This window comes from Alligator mississippiensis, chromosome 14 (genome assembly GCF_030867095.1).
Source record: "Alligator mississippiensis isolate rAllMis1 chromosome 14, rAllMis1, whole genome shotgun sequence".
In the NCBI taxonomy this organism is placed as follows: domain Eukaryota; kingdom Metazoa; phylum Chordata; order Crocodylia; family Alligatoridae; genus Alligator; species Alligator mississippiensis.
This window is the reverse complement of record NC_081837.1, coordinates 20,306,940-20,320,913: the sequence shown is the minus strand read 5'-3', so window position 1 is coordinate 20,320,913 and position 13,974 is coordinate 20,306,940. Positions and strand designations below refer to the sequence as shown.

Genomic DNA, 13,974 nt, shown 5'->3' with positions numbered 1-13,974 from the left:
GGCCAATAGAGATGGAGACAGGTTCAGAGATGGGATATGGGATAGGCTGTCTGCCTATACCGACAGCATTTACAGTTTCAGGGGAATGAGGTAGGAAAGGAAATTCAGTAGCCTTTAGCGTGGAGCGGGAAGCTTCGGTATCAACAAGACAGGAGACAGGTTTACCAGAAATAAGGCATTCAACAAAGGGACCAGATTGGTCAGTAGCAAGCAAAGGAGCAATGATGTCACTGTCCCTCAGGCTGTCCTATTCAACACTGGGAAAACTGACAGGAAGAGGAGGTGGGGGCTGGGGGCTGGGTCCTTGGCCGAGGTGGTTGGGGCATTCTGATTTCCAATGTGCTTCTTGCTTGCAATAATGACATTGGTTCCCATAGCCTGGGTTTTGTGGGCCCGAGGATCTGTCTCTTCCCCTGAATCTACTGGGGCCTCTCCTTCCCCGTCCTCATCCCCTTCCTCTACCTGGACCCTGCAATTGAGAAATCTGTAAGGCCATTAACTTAAACTCAGCATTGTCTTTGAACCGTTCCAATTTGTTATGAAAATGGTTAGCTGCAGCAAGGACTTCAGTCAAATCTTTAGTTTCCCAGCCAATAATTACTGTTTGAATTTTCTCAGCAATTTTAGGGTTAAGTCCCTGGACGAATGCTGCCACTATTGCTTGTTTAGCATTTTCGACCCGGTCATCCATTCCTGAATATCGTTCAAATGCCTGTTTGAGGAGTTCCAAATAGTCACTGGGGTGTTCATTTTTGTTTTGTTTACAGGTATTTATTTTGGTTCAGTCTGCCTTTTTTGGGCAAATTGTGAGAACTGCCCGAACCAAAGCATTTCTCTTGTCAATAAAGTCTTGGCCAGTCCCTGGGTTTTGATCTGGCCAAGTACTGGCAGCGTACAGACTCAGCATAGTTTCCTTGGGCAAAATGGATCGCATGAGCTGATTAATGTCAGCCCATGTTGGATTATAACAATTTATAACAGTCTGCAATTCTTCCTGAAATTTTTCTGGGTCTTCCCTGATTTGGGGGAATTTTTGAGTTAAATTGTAGAGATCACCTGGAGTCCAGGGTGCATGCACGGTTACTATATTTTGTCCATTGGTGCCAATGCCTGGCATTTGTCTTAGGGGGAGAATTTGTACATCCCGTGATCTAAGATTAATGGCAGATCTTTGCATGCCTATTCCCATTCTTCTAAATACACCTGTGGTGGGTTGTGACCCAGGAGTAAATTGCCACACTGGTGATGATTGAGTAGCAGGTATGGTGGATGAGTTCGGACTATTAAACTCCGTAGATGAGTTTACCAAAGGAGCTTCAGCTAATGGGTTACTAGCCTGGGCTGCAGCCTGATGTTGAACCGGTTGTTGCTGATGTGGGAGTTTCAGGAGAGCAGGGTTCGAACAAAAGTTAAGGATATTCTTTGCTGGCTTTGGCAGTGGGGGCACCCCGGGCAATGCTGGATACATTGGTGCGGTGGCCGGTGTGTAATTTGGGGGAGCAGCCAATTTTTCCCGAACAGCTTTTAACTGCTGTTTTAATTTTTTTTGAGAGTCTTTTAGACTTTCAGTTTGAGATTTTGTTCGCCTTTTGGACATCTCATCATACTAATAAAAGAACACGTCCCACTGGTTTTATGGTGTTTTGGATTCACGCCAGGTTTCAACCTTGGCCAGTTTGCTGCAGGGATTGATGTCCCTCACACAGCTTTATCCCACTCAAAACCCCAGAAAGCAGAGGGAGAGAACAGAGGTCTCAAGCCCTGAGACAGATTTTCTCTCGCTGTCCCTGAGGCTTGTCCTGCACATTGTTTCAGTTTGCTTCATCAGTGAAGAGCAGGGGTGCCCCCCCTGCCACCCCCCACCCATGGGTATTAGGCTTTCCTGGCTCCCAAATCAGCATTCAGACTTCAGCACCCCAGGAACAAGAAGAGAGATCAGGCCAAGTGGCCGCAACTTTAAATAACTTTTCTGACCTCATCCAGGGCCCCAGCCAGAAAGCAGCTTCATTGCACCACCGTTAATGCCGATCCAAGGCGGTCGGCCCTCCAGGACTTGGCCAGAGTCACTGAGCTGGGTTCTAAATAGAGCGGGTCAGAGCAGGTGCATAGGCACCCAGTGGGTGACACTCCCAAACAGCGAGGAGGCTTTTGTCGACAGGGTAAAGCTGTAGAGGTGGCTGGAATTGTTTCTAATGAATCCCCTTGGTTTAATGGCACAATCTCACCTGAGTTGATGGAGCAGAGATGGAGCCATTCCTGTGGGAGCAGGTTTTGGAAACTGCTTGACCAGTTACAACCCCCCTGAGGGAAACAGCCTGGGGAAGGTGTTGTGCCCACAGAGGCGTTCCCTAGGAAGGACTGACATCTGGCTGTGCCCGCTCTTTACTGCTGGCTTACTCCTTCTCTCCTTACAGAGCAAACAGAACCGACTGTCTCTGGCTTTGCTTCAGTTTATTATGTGTGATTTACTTGTGTTCTGTGTTTGACTGATGCTGAGTTTTGCTGGAGCCACAAAACCCTTGGAAGACTGTCTGACTACCTGGGTTTCCTTTTTTCAGACTCTGGCAAAACAAGAGCCTGCTTCCAAAGATGGCCAGGCCACTCCATCAACTCCTTCCCAGGTATCCCGGCCGCCCTTTCAGGCGACAGCTGCCTGCTGCTCTCACTTAGTCGGCAGAATCTCTTTCTGCCCGTGGGGACTCCTTGTCTCCAGGCGTAAGGAGAATCCATAGTGTGGCGAGCTCCCTTTTTAATTATGCCCCTCCTCCTTTCAGGGTGCGATGCACAGTCCCTTATTTGTGGGCATCATCTGATTTTTAGCCCCTACCTGGACTGTTCTCTTCCTTAGCATTTCGACTGGTCTTCTGGGAAAGTTGCCTGGAAAGGAAGCTGAGCAGCAGGTGTCTGGGGATGCGGAGACCTTGAACTAGAGGAGATGCTACTTCCTCTGAGGGAAATAATCCCATTTCTGTTCAGCTGTGAAGTGAAATCTCACCCCTGTGACCATGGCAAGTGTCTGAGGATTTGGTTTTTCAGGCAGTAGCCAAGGCAAGCTAAGAAGGCAACGAATGTTTTGCTTGAATGAGGCAGACAAGGTTCCTTGAGTGAATTTGATATCTTTTATTAGACCAACCCAAATAGTTGGAGAATAGTTATTAAGCAAGCTTTCAAGTTCAAAAACCCTTCGTCAGGCTAAGGAAGTTTCAGCAGTTGGTGTGTACTTGAAGCATTTCATTTGAATTTGGGGAGATGCATTTCAAAACAAATACATTCAGGTAAAGACTGAAGCAGAAATATAGTTTGCAGGTATAGTGTGAACCATCTCACTTCAAAAATACCAAAGGGAGGCTTTACTTCTGTTTTTTCCTTTTCCCCAGTTTCTTAGGCCATGCAAGTGGAGGATTTCGAAATGCCATCGCAAACTGCTTTGCTTAGCCCTAATAGGCACTGTTTGGCAACAAAGCTTAGTGCCAAGAAATCGGTCATGCCATCCTGCCTGTAACAGCCTTGATTTCACATGCACGTGACAATTAGCTCCATCTCCATGTGAAAGCATTGACTTGCAACTCTAGTAGTCTGAAATACAGACCCCTGCGCTGCCTTCTGCCCGAGTCCAGTCTCACACAGCTAACCCCCTCTCTCCACTCAGGGCCTGCCAATGGCACAGGAGACGAGCTCGGAGAGCAATTTGTTTGCTACCTTGTGGGCGTTTTGGATCAGCCCTGAGAGGGAGCCTGGCTGAGTCCCCCAAAACATCTGCTGAGGTAAGAGAAATGTTTAGGGAAAATACCACGTTACATTTTTCCAGAGAGAGCAGTGAGAGAAATGTGGGGCTTTTCCTACCTTCGCTGCCTCTCCTAAGAGGTGGACGGCTGGGACTGTTTTCCATGGGGCCCCAGGCAGCCGTGTCCAGGACCCCTGGGCTTCTGGTCAGTACGATTCACAGAAGAGAGACCACCACTGGCAAAACAGTTGCTTCGCAGAGTGCAGCTGAATTCACGTGGTAGTAGTGGAGACCTCCTCGGCTTGGGTATGGGAATAAGAAGGGCCCATCGCTGGCAGTGCTGGGCCCCAGGGCTGTGTGACCCTCTGCTGAGAGGCGGCCAGCCCTCCTCTCCTCTCCTCTCCTCTCCTCTCCTCTCCTCTCCTCTCCTCTCCTCTCCTCTGTGTTCCCAACATTTTGCTCCTCCATTGTCAGACTGGATCTTTCTCCAGCTCATCTTCCTGGTCAGAGAATAAATCATCAGGTCAGAGGGAACGCCCTCGGCACCCGTTTCCTGTGTGGATCAATGGCGTGGCAGGAAGCCAGAGGCTCCTGTCACTTTAATGAGGGTGCAGCGGGCCAAGTGGGCTGTGTGCAGCTGCAGCAGGAGAGCACGTGCTGGCCATGGGGAAAAGGGGAAACCCCTGTGTGTGGCTGGTGAGCCACATGACCGGAAGGGGTGCGGCTTAGAGGTACATAAGCCCAGGGCCTGTGGCAAAAGGGGCAGTCTTGCCCTGCATGCTGGGGGGAAGGAGCTCCTGGGAGAGAGAGAGGCCTCATGGAACAGTGCCATGGACACCCGAGCTACCCAGGGGTGCTAGACAGAGCAGCTAAAGGAAGGGTGACCACCTGGCCTGGTTTGCCGAGACAGTCCCAGATTAAAGAGGTCAGCCTGGCTGGCTGAGAAGAATTATAATGGGTGCCTCGGGAATGCAGGGGTGCAGGGTAGGGAGTCAGAACAGCACTGAGTGGCACAACCCAGCTAGCAGGCAGCAGCCAGGAACGGCTGCCCACCTAAAAGCGACCCAGCCCCCTGCCAGCTTGTGAGAGTGCGGGAGGAGAGGTTTGGGGCAATGTCCCGGATGTCCATGATCTTGTTATGGTCAGCCTAGCTAAAGGGAGGTATGCCTTGTGGTGGGGCATTGACCCAGAGTGAGGGTAAAGTTTAGCTTGGGAAGCTGCTTGCTTATACTTGTGTTACACTGAAGTCTAAGACTGGAGGACTGGGTTGTGGCTATGGGGGTGCTATGGAAGTCACGGGGGCACCTGCGAGACACCCAGCATAGAGCTGTGCAGAGGGGAGAGACCTTAAAGGGCCTGAGCAGCATGAGAGCAGCCCAGCCTGGGTCAGGGACCCTGGGGGTGGGGATGCAAGGCAGCAGCTTTGCCAGGGCTAGGGCCAGGGGACCAAGCAGCTCAAGATGGTTGAGAGCAGGGCCAGGGGCCCAAGTAGCCCAAGATGGGCAAGACCAGGGTCAGGGGCCTAAGGGGGCTGAGAAGGGCAAGACGGGATTGAAGTCCAGAACCTGAAGTCTAAGGCCATGGACCTTGGCTGACGGAGCACAGCCAGAGAAAAGGGACCAAAGCCAGGAAGGCTGAAGCCCCAACAAAGATTTGAGGCCTGAGCGGTCCAAGTGTTGTGATGGAGCCAGGGACCCCCTGAAGTGATATGAAGTACCACCTGCAAGGCATGGGTATGGCTACAGGGACAGATGGAGCCACTTATGCCTCTCAGGAGATATAGTGGCTAAGGACAAGACTGGTAGCAGTTGGGCGCATGGAGCACTAGACAGCTGAGGACTGAGGCTTACTCTGGGTCTCAGGGGCAGCCTTCTGCAATACTATCAATCCACACAAGACATAACTGGTTTGAAATACCCTCTGTCCTACTCCTTTAATCCCATGCATCAGGTTAGTGACAAGGCCCAATCCATGGTTTTTCCTCAGGTGAGTGGGACGCAGCCCTGTGGCAAGGATTGCAGGGTCTAAACAGAAATGCTTTGTTTGTGAAGTTACAAAATGCAGCAATTGAGCACCCTGCAGGCTAAGTACCCCCACTTCAGGCTGGAAAGGTGCCATGAATACATCCCACGGCATCCAGCTAGCAGGTAGGAAAACACTTTGGAGTTAGGAGTTGTCCTTGTCCAAGGGCTCTGCTGAATCTGACTTGTAAGATCCCCTCAGAGCTATTCCCAGTGAAAGGGCACAGGGCTCTTCCTGCCTGGGGTGGCTGTGGCCTGGATCAGGAGCATCAGTAACCTTGAGGTGGTGGGAGACATACTTGAGGTACTGATAGCAGGTGCATGAGGTTTAGGAGGACCAGGAAGTGAAGGACTGGATGGAAATGCTCATTAGCAACAGTCAGCAGCTTTGACTACGTTTTACTTGAGAGCTGTCTCAGTGCTCACCCAGGCACATCCAGGGGCATTGCTAGGGGTGCCTGTCACTGGGAGTGGGGTTGTGGCTTGGGCATTGCATTGGTTTTAATCAAATGCTTCATCTTCTCCGTCACTGACATCATGTCACCATGTCTTTCACTGCAGATACTTAAGATGCTTCTGGGGGCTGTACCATGGCAGTACCCAAGCCCTCCCAGGAAAAGGATTTTGGACAGACGACCTCCTGGTGCCCTCCCGGTAAGACACAATAACAGTAGAACATCAACAGCTGCTTAGTGGCAGAGCCCAGGTTCGAGAGGACCTAGGGGCTTGGTGTGTGCCTCCTTTTTGCATCTTGGGAAATCTTTGCTGTCACGTTGGATACCTTTCTGTCTCAGTACTTTGAGATTGCAATGTCTCAAGGTCCAACTAGTAATATGATGTTCAAGGTGCATCTGGCAGCGTCCAGCAGGGCCAACCTGCTGCAGGGGAGGGTGGCAGGGTGGAACAGGTGCTTTGGCACCCTTCAAAAGTGAGCAGCTGTGGCAGCGGGAGACACCAGCACTGGTTAGTTCTTTTCATCCCCCACCCCAACCTGAAAGGGCTGGTGTGGTCCTAGCGTCTGCCCTCAGACTAGGCCTGTGTTGCTCCCCAGCCAGATCTCTTGGTACTTAGAAGCCGCACTGCTTCCAGCAAATGAGCCCTTTGCACGGATGTGCTGCTGTTCTGCTGCTGGGACAGCTGCTGCCTGAGCACCCAGTTTCCCCCCAGACACCATGTGTGCACGAGCCCTCTCTTGTGCTGAGAGAGGCAGGGCTGGGGCTCCCCTGCCGTGCTGAGGACCAGGGCTGAGCTCAAGTGCAGACCAAGGCAGAACCAGAAGATCACTTGGCCCTGGGCAGAATCTGCAAACTCAAGGGGTTTTCCTCAGGGAAAAGCTGAAGGCCTGGAGGTGGAGGGACCCCTTGTTTGATCAGCAACCACCTTAGCTGGTGGAAAGTACCTTTTGTTTATGGCCTTGATCTTTTCAGAGGGCATGAACCAAGGATGATGCCATGTCTGGGAAGAAGCCAGGGCAGGCAGAGGTGAGTTTTTCTCCCAGCTGTCCACTTGTGCCTTTGAACCCAGGCTAGGATCCCTTCAGGCCACTACCCATGGGGACACTTCACACTGCTTGAAGCTAGATTTCCAACAAGTGTCCCTAGCAGGCAGCACCTATCAGTGCTGTGGGAACGGAAACCCATGGGACCCATCCTGTCTCCCTAACAGGAGTTTCTGATTCTTGGGATGCTTACAGTATCCCAAGTATCAACTTCTAGCCAAATGGACAGGATGGACAGAGAGAGAAGGTGATGGAAATACAATGTGCCCTCCAATTCCCATATGACACCATGCCAGTGCTATCACTCACCCTGGCCCCACTGCCAGGGAAGCCAACCTTGTGATGCAAGATCAGACGTTTGGTACTGCTGGAAGCAGAGGTTTGTGCCCCGGCCTCCTCTAGACTCATGATGCAGGAACCTTTGTCCATGAATGTCCCTTTGCAGCTTTTGCCTTTCTCAGAGGTTCCCACTGAGATAATTCATGTTTTGTACAGACATGTAGAAAACCCCATTCTGCCTAGGAGCTATTGGCCAATGTCTCCAAGCCTGGAACCTGCAAGATCAGGTGGCAGAGCATGGCAGCCTTAATGGGTAGGTGAGACTGCCGAGCAACTGGGAGGCTTTTGTCAGCTGTTTATCATACAATTGGAACAGAAATCCTAAAGCTCCTGTGGAGATGTTCTTCATGCAGTAGCTCCTGTATTTTTCCACCTTTCCCAACTGCATCCCTTGGGAGTGGAAGTGCTGGGTTGGTGCACAGTCTTCTCTTGCCCGAGTCCTAACACAGCGGGCCTCCTGGGCACCTCTTGGACTTCACAGTTCTGCCAGTAACATCATGTTAAACTTTCCAGACAGGAAAAACTTGGAGTCCTGGTCAGCTTCGACCCACTGGGAAGGGGAGGATCCAGCATGTCTTGGAGTCATTGCAAAAGGTATCATGTCTGTTAGTGGTAACAGATTTTCCAGTTCTGCACTCCAGCAATGGCCCGTGTGGTAAGGATGTATCTGAAATTGCCCTTTCATGTGCTGGGCTGGAATATGTTTACATGTCATCTCAGCTTCAAGTGAGAATCCAAGTGAGAATCCAAGCTTCAAGTGAGAAACCCCTTCAAGCAAGGGAATTGAATTAGCTTGAGGCCACTCAGATTGTTCTTCCTCTTTATGAAGTCAGGGGAGACAGGCAGGTGAAGGTGTTATGTTTTGGGACATATGTGCCTTGAGGGTGTTATGGCTGGGGACCTTGACTGTGCTGTGCCAATGCTCCTGCTGGGACCAAAGCCAGAGGCTCCTGGCTAGAGGGTCTTACCCATCTGCCTAGGATCAGACCAACGCCACATTTGGGGTCAGGAAAGAATTTTACCCTGTGGTGAGATAGGTATGGTCTGTCGGGGTGCGGGGTTCTTTCCTCTGTAGTGGGGAGTGTGACTTGTATGCAAGATCTCTCAAGTGTATATTGATAACATTTCATAGAAGCAGGACGTTGGCTGCCATGGTTCTCCTGCTTCACCTGTGGCAGGTGAGGGTGTTACGTCTTGCGTCATGCCAGGGTTGAGGGCAGTCTGATGTAGAGTTTAGATGATGGATTGTATAGGATGGTTTGGATAGGGATGTTCCTCTCTCAGGCAGGGGCTGGACTGGCTGTGACCTCTGCTGGTCCCTTCTTCCAGCCCCACTTCTCTATGATTTTATGTTTTAAGTTGTTCACGTGAAGTTATTAGTGAATGTTTCTTTTTACTTTTGAGAACTGGTAGTCCATCGGAAATAATTTGTATTTTATTTCCAGATTCCAGGCAAGAACTGTGCAGCTTGGTGCAGCATCCGAAATCTGCTTTCTATGGTTGGTCTCCTCTTAAGTTTCCCAGTATCCCCTTACAGCAACTGCTTTGTGCAGCCTCTGGCCTGTACAGAGATTATCTCCAGAAGCGCATGCATTGGGGGCTTCCAAGCCCTGAAATTATTTACAGTGATGGGAACTTTGTGTAAAGCAGAAGTGGCTGCGCTCACACAAGATGGCTGAGTTTTGGAGGCAGCTCCATCACCTCTCCCCTCAGACATGTCTTGTGTTACTCACCAGAGATATCTCTTGACACCTAGGAGCCCCACAGCTGGGACTCCGAGGAAGTCTTCTAGGACACATCTTCTAGGGAAGGGGCCCTGGGCAGGAATTGAAAGCAGCAGTGAGAGGTTTAGGGGGTCTAACCCTGGAATAGGGACCGGGAACGAATAGCTGGATGGAAGTGAGGGTTAGCAACAGACAGCAGCTTTCACTGGCAGCAGTGCACTCACCCAGGCACAGCCATGGGCATTGCCGGGGGTGCCGCCCCGTTGGGATCAGGGTGTGGCCATGGCTTTGTATTGGTTTTAATCCCATGAGTTTTCTTCTCTCTCACTGATGCCATGTCACGATGCCTTTCACCGCAGCCACTAAAGATGATTCTACGGCTGTACTATGGCAGTTCCCACGCCTCTCTGGGAACACGGACTGTGACCCGCGACCCCCAGCTCTCTCCTGGTAAGATGCGAGAACAGTAGAGCCCCAGTGGCTGCTGGGTAGAGCTCAGTGGGGAGAGAGCCTAGGGTTTGGTGCCTGCCTCTTCTTGGCACCTTGGGCAAGCTTCCTCACTGCATGGGGGCATTGTTTGCCCTACCCCTGGGGACAGTTCCCACTGCTAGAGACTGGATTTCCAACATATGTCCCAGGCAGGCAGCAGGTGTCAGTGCTGTGGGAACCCCAGCACACTGTGGGGTCCACCCTGTCTCCTTGGTAGAAGTTTCTACTCTTGTGACTCAGCTGATGTTAGTCAGGACGAACTTCTAGGCAGCTGGGCAGGATGGATGGGTGAAGACAGCTCTGATGGGCTGGTGCCCTGTGGAACAGCAAGGCTGTGCTCAGAGTATTTGCTAAGGGTCTTGACAAGTGATTCTAGCTGTGTGGTGGTCTCTGCACACCCCTATACATCACCCTTTGTTTTTTCTCCCTCCTCTGCCACCTGGGAAGTTGCTGAAAGTTTCTCTGTTGCCTTTTTGTATTTCAGGACCTGGTCTGCAGGACATCAAGCATGAAGGAGTGGATGTGGGGGCTGTATGATGTAGGGCAGAAAATCAGCACCAGAAAGCTACTCCCTCTGTTCTACCCCTTCCCTCTCCAGCCCTCACCACCCTCCCTGCCTCTCCTTTCCCCCTATATATTATGTTAGGTTAGGCTAGGTTAAGTTATATTATATTGTTTTATTTCCTATTATATGGTATTGTGGTGAACTGCCTTGTAGTATATATTAGATGCTGGTTATTTGTGCGCCTCTGTGCTTCTTTAGACAGAAGCAGCTGTTTGTTGTAGCCTGCCCATAACATGCAACTGTGCTGACATCCATCTGGGACAACTGGGTACAAAGCAGCAGTTGTTCCATCCTGCTCCCTCTGTGTTGGGCTGTGCAGTGCATGTAGCTACACTGGACCAGCCTTGATTCCCTGTCCCACCCCAGTGCTGGTGCACAGCTCCTTCAGGCCTGGGCACATTCTGGAAGGCAGGAGGGGAAATACACTGGGAACAAGCAGACCAGAGGCACAGCCTGTGCATGGTCATGCAGTGCTCAGCCCTGCTGCCTGGGGCTGTGCCTGGGCTGCCCAGGGGGACTGCAGCGTGAGGGGAGCAGGAGGTGCTTAGCTTTTGGGGTAGTCAAGGCCGAAGTGAAACCTGGCTTTTCCTTCCAGTGAGTCCCCAGGAGCTGGGAAGCAGAGACGCGGTCTGTTCTGCTCTCAGCATCAAGAAAGGAAGCAGGGCCGAGTGACACAAGAGCTGTGCCTGGCTGGAGAGGCAGGAGGGGTTTAGCACAGTGGTGGATGAGGTGATGTGCTGAGTTTTCACAGAAGGGCTTTTGCTCCCCTGGTCTGTGACTTTCTCAGTCAAATAAGAGCCAGGAGCCGCTGGCAGCTCCGTGTGTGCAGGGGTAGCAGGGAGACACCAGGCTGCTGAGGAGACACGTTCTTTTGGGGGGAGGTTTGCGGCACCTGGCCCCGGTACTGCACAAGCTCCAACAGGAGACACAGTGCGCCTCTTCCCCACAGTCACGTCCCTCCCAGCACACAGATGCAGCCACTGCTGGGTGGGCGGCTGTGTTTACAGACCGGTCAGGCAGGACAGACAAGATATGGGGACACCCCACGCACAGATCCCCTAATGAGATGTACGTGGCCACCTGCAGTTTTAAATATGGATATTTCAAATGTTTGCATTTCTGGACCTGAGAACTGAACTGACTAAATCAGGGGGCTGAGTTCAAGCCAGGAGGTTCCTGCTCCCATTGCAGGTGATGTGGGGCTACCTTGTGCGATGTGTGGTGCATTAGCCCTTCTGTACCATCTCTTCCTTTAACCACTGCGATGCTGTGCGCCTCCTTAGGCACCTTGGGCATTTATCCACATATATTTGTCTGCTGTAATGGGCCAGAGATCCCGTGTGTTGGAGCAGACTCAATTAATCGAGTCTTCTCCGTACACGAGCTGATGTGTCTGGTGCTGCGTCGCCTGCATTCATATAAACAGTGAAATGTGCATCAGTGCTGAGAAAATGGCAGCGGTGTGGTTTTGAATTAAAACGTTTTTGATGTGTTTTACTTCGAAAGTGCACCACCACTGTTTTCTCAGCGCTGACATGCATTTCACTGTTTATACAAATGTATGTAATGCAGCACCGGGTGCTTTTAAAAGTGCCTGGCGCTGCAGCACAAACATATGTAAAAAGTGTCCCATGTCTGCTCGTAGCTCAGAACAAAGTTCCTGCCCCGTGAGCTGTGTGGGGCCCTCTCTCCGGGCTAGTCTGATCTCCTCAGCATTTCAGAGTCACACCATGTAACACCTCAGCCAGGGATTTCCTATTTTGCTGCTCAAGTGCGGCAGGAAACAGTGGAGCTGCCTGTGCACCAAGTGCTGCTCAGCAGCCCCGGTTACGACTCCTCCGTGGGGTTTCAACCTTGGCTCTCAGCAGTACAAGCAGAGGGCTCAGCTGTCCCACCGGTCAGAGCAAGACCGTTTGCTGTGGTCAGAGCAGGCTCCATCCTCCCTGGGATCCAGCCAGTTGAGCCAGCTTGGCCCACTACCCCACGCATGGGACAACACTGGGGAAGCACAGCCTCTTCACCCGGCACCTTGCAGGGTTTAGCCCCTCAGTCTTTCCTCACAGCTATGGTAGCTCTAACACAGCAGAGAAATGTCACCTGCATGTCAGAAGTGCTTTTGACACCTGGCACAGCCCAGGCTGCTCAGCCACACGTCACTGCCGCTGGCCTGTGGCACCAAGTGCAGGGCGGGAGGGAGCTGGTACCGTCTGCGCTGTGAAGCACTGGTCGTGTTGAAGAAGGGCTCAGGAGAGCAAACCAGTGCAGCCCAATGAGTTTGCTGCTGAGATCTCTAGGACCGCCCCCTCGGTAAGGCCTGGGGTCCTGCACAGCTCCCCTCAAAGGATGGCAACGGCCCCCGGGGGGGAAGGAGCGAGCACATCTCACAACCATCGTCCCTCACTTCAGACTCTGCTTGTTTCTCACCTCCGGAACCTGCCTTGAGTTGGCGCATTTCTGATCTAGGTCACATACAGCTGCACCCCGGGGGCAGACAGACTTCACTGGTGCGGGAACACCATCCCCTTGTCTGTGGATACCAGGAACTGGCTTTTGGGCTGGGACTAGATATGGAAATGCTTCTTGGGCCACCCCACGCCTTGCCTCTGTGGCACCAGAGGACTCTCCCGGACACCCCTGATCAGAGTTTAGCTTCGTGCCAGGCTGCTAACTGGCAGCCCCCCCATACCCACTGCACTAAGTATACAGGCTTGAGTAAGGAATTTCTTTTGGACTGCAGGTGGTCCCTGGATGGCAGCCGTGGGTGAGACTCCCTTCCCCAGTGACCTGGCTAGGCGGGAGCTCCCTAGGTTGGTTTTCCACTGACTGTGACTGTGATCCATTTTTAGTTACAATTGAAGGCTAATAGTTAAGGTTTTGCTCTGGGAGTACCACTGTTCCCCTTCTCCTTTGTAATAAACTTGTTCTAATTTAATGTTTGCTAGTGAGTGAGCAGGTTGCTTTAAATTTCAACACCCAGCTTTAAGTTACTTTACCAAGCTTCTGGGTGGCGGCTGGAGGTAAGTGTGAAAAGCTGTTGAAAAATCCCTAGGGGCCTCTATATACATGCTCTGGGGTGGATAGAGGGCCTGCTTTAAACAGAACGGCTCTGAGAGCCACTCTAATTAAGTTGGCTGCAGTGTTACATGTATTCAGCGTCCTGTGCTTCAAAATGGCGGCAGGGGCGCTTTAACAAAGCTTGTTAGAAGAGCTTTAGTTAAAGTGCTGGCGCTGCCATTTTAAAACACGGGGACAGTCAACTGAATACACGATGCAGAGGCTGCTGGAGTGCACTAATTAGCATGCTCCAGCAGACTGGCAGCAAACTCAGTTAATCGGGTCTGCTCTGACTATGCATCGGAGCGAGTTGCATCACATGTACTGGTGCCCTGTATTTGCATGCAGGCAGTCGTCCTACCATCCAGTGCCTGGTGGAACAGCAACATAAAGGTCTTAAGGGTTGGGTGTCAACTGGCAGGCGCACACTCAAAAAGCGAGGCAGGGACATGCCCAGATTTCTTCCGGAGGCTCCCTTGGTAGTGGGGACATGTTTTGGGATGATTTCATGAGGGTTTGGCCCCAGGATCCCAGCATAAGGGCAGCTCCTTATTGGTAGA

The 13,974-nt window shown here is 51.7% G+C and overlaps 1 long non-coding RNA gene across 2 annotated transcripts; it reads left to right on the top strand.

The window, feature by feature from the left end:
• The first annotated feature begins 326 nt into the window (after positions 1 to 326).
• On the top strand, positions 327 to 10,485 carry LOC132244794 (uncharacterized). 2 transcript variants are annotated; one of them, XR_009456563.1, is made up of 8 exons: positions 327 to 3,764; positions 5,711 to 5,871; positions 6,307 to 6,399; positions 7,173 to 7,226; positions 8,096 to 8,176; positions 9,028 to 9,081; positions 9,666 to 9,756; positions 10,280 to 10,485. It is a non-coding gene; the product is annotated as an uncharacterized LOC132244794 (long non-coding RNA). The 2 variants fall into 2 exon arrangements; XR_009456562.1 differs by lacking the exon at positions 5,711 to 5,871 and having other exon boundaries at positions 332 to 3,764.
• The last annotated feature ends 3,489 nt before the right edge of the window (positions 10,486 to 13,974 follow it).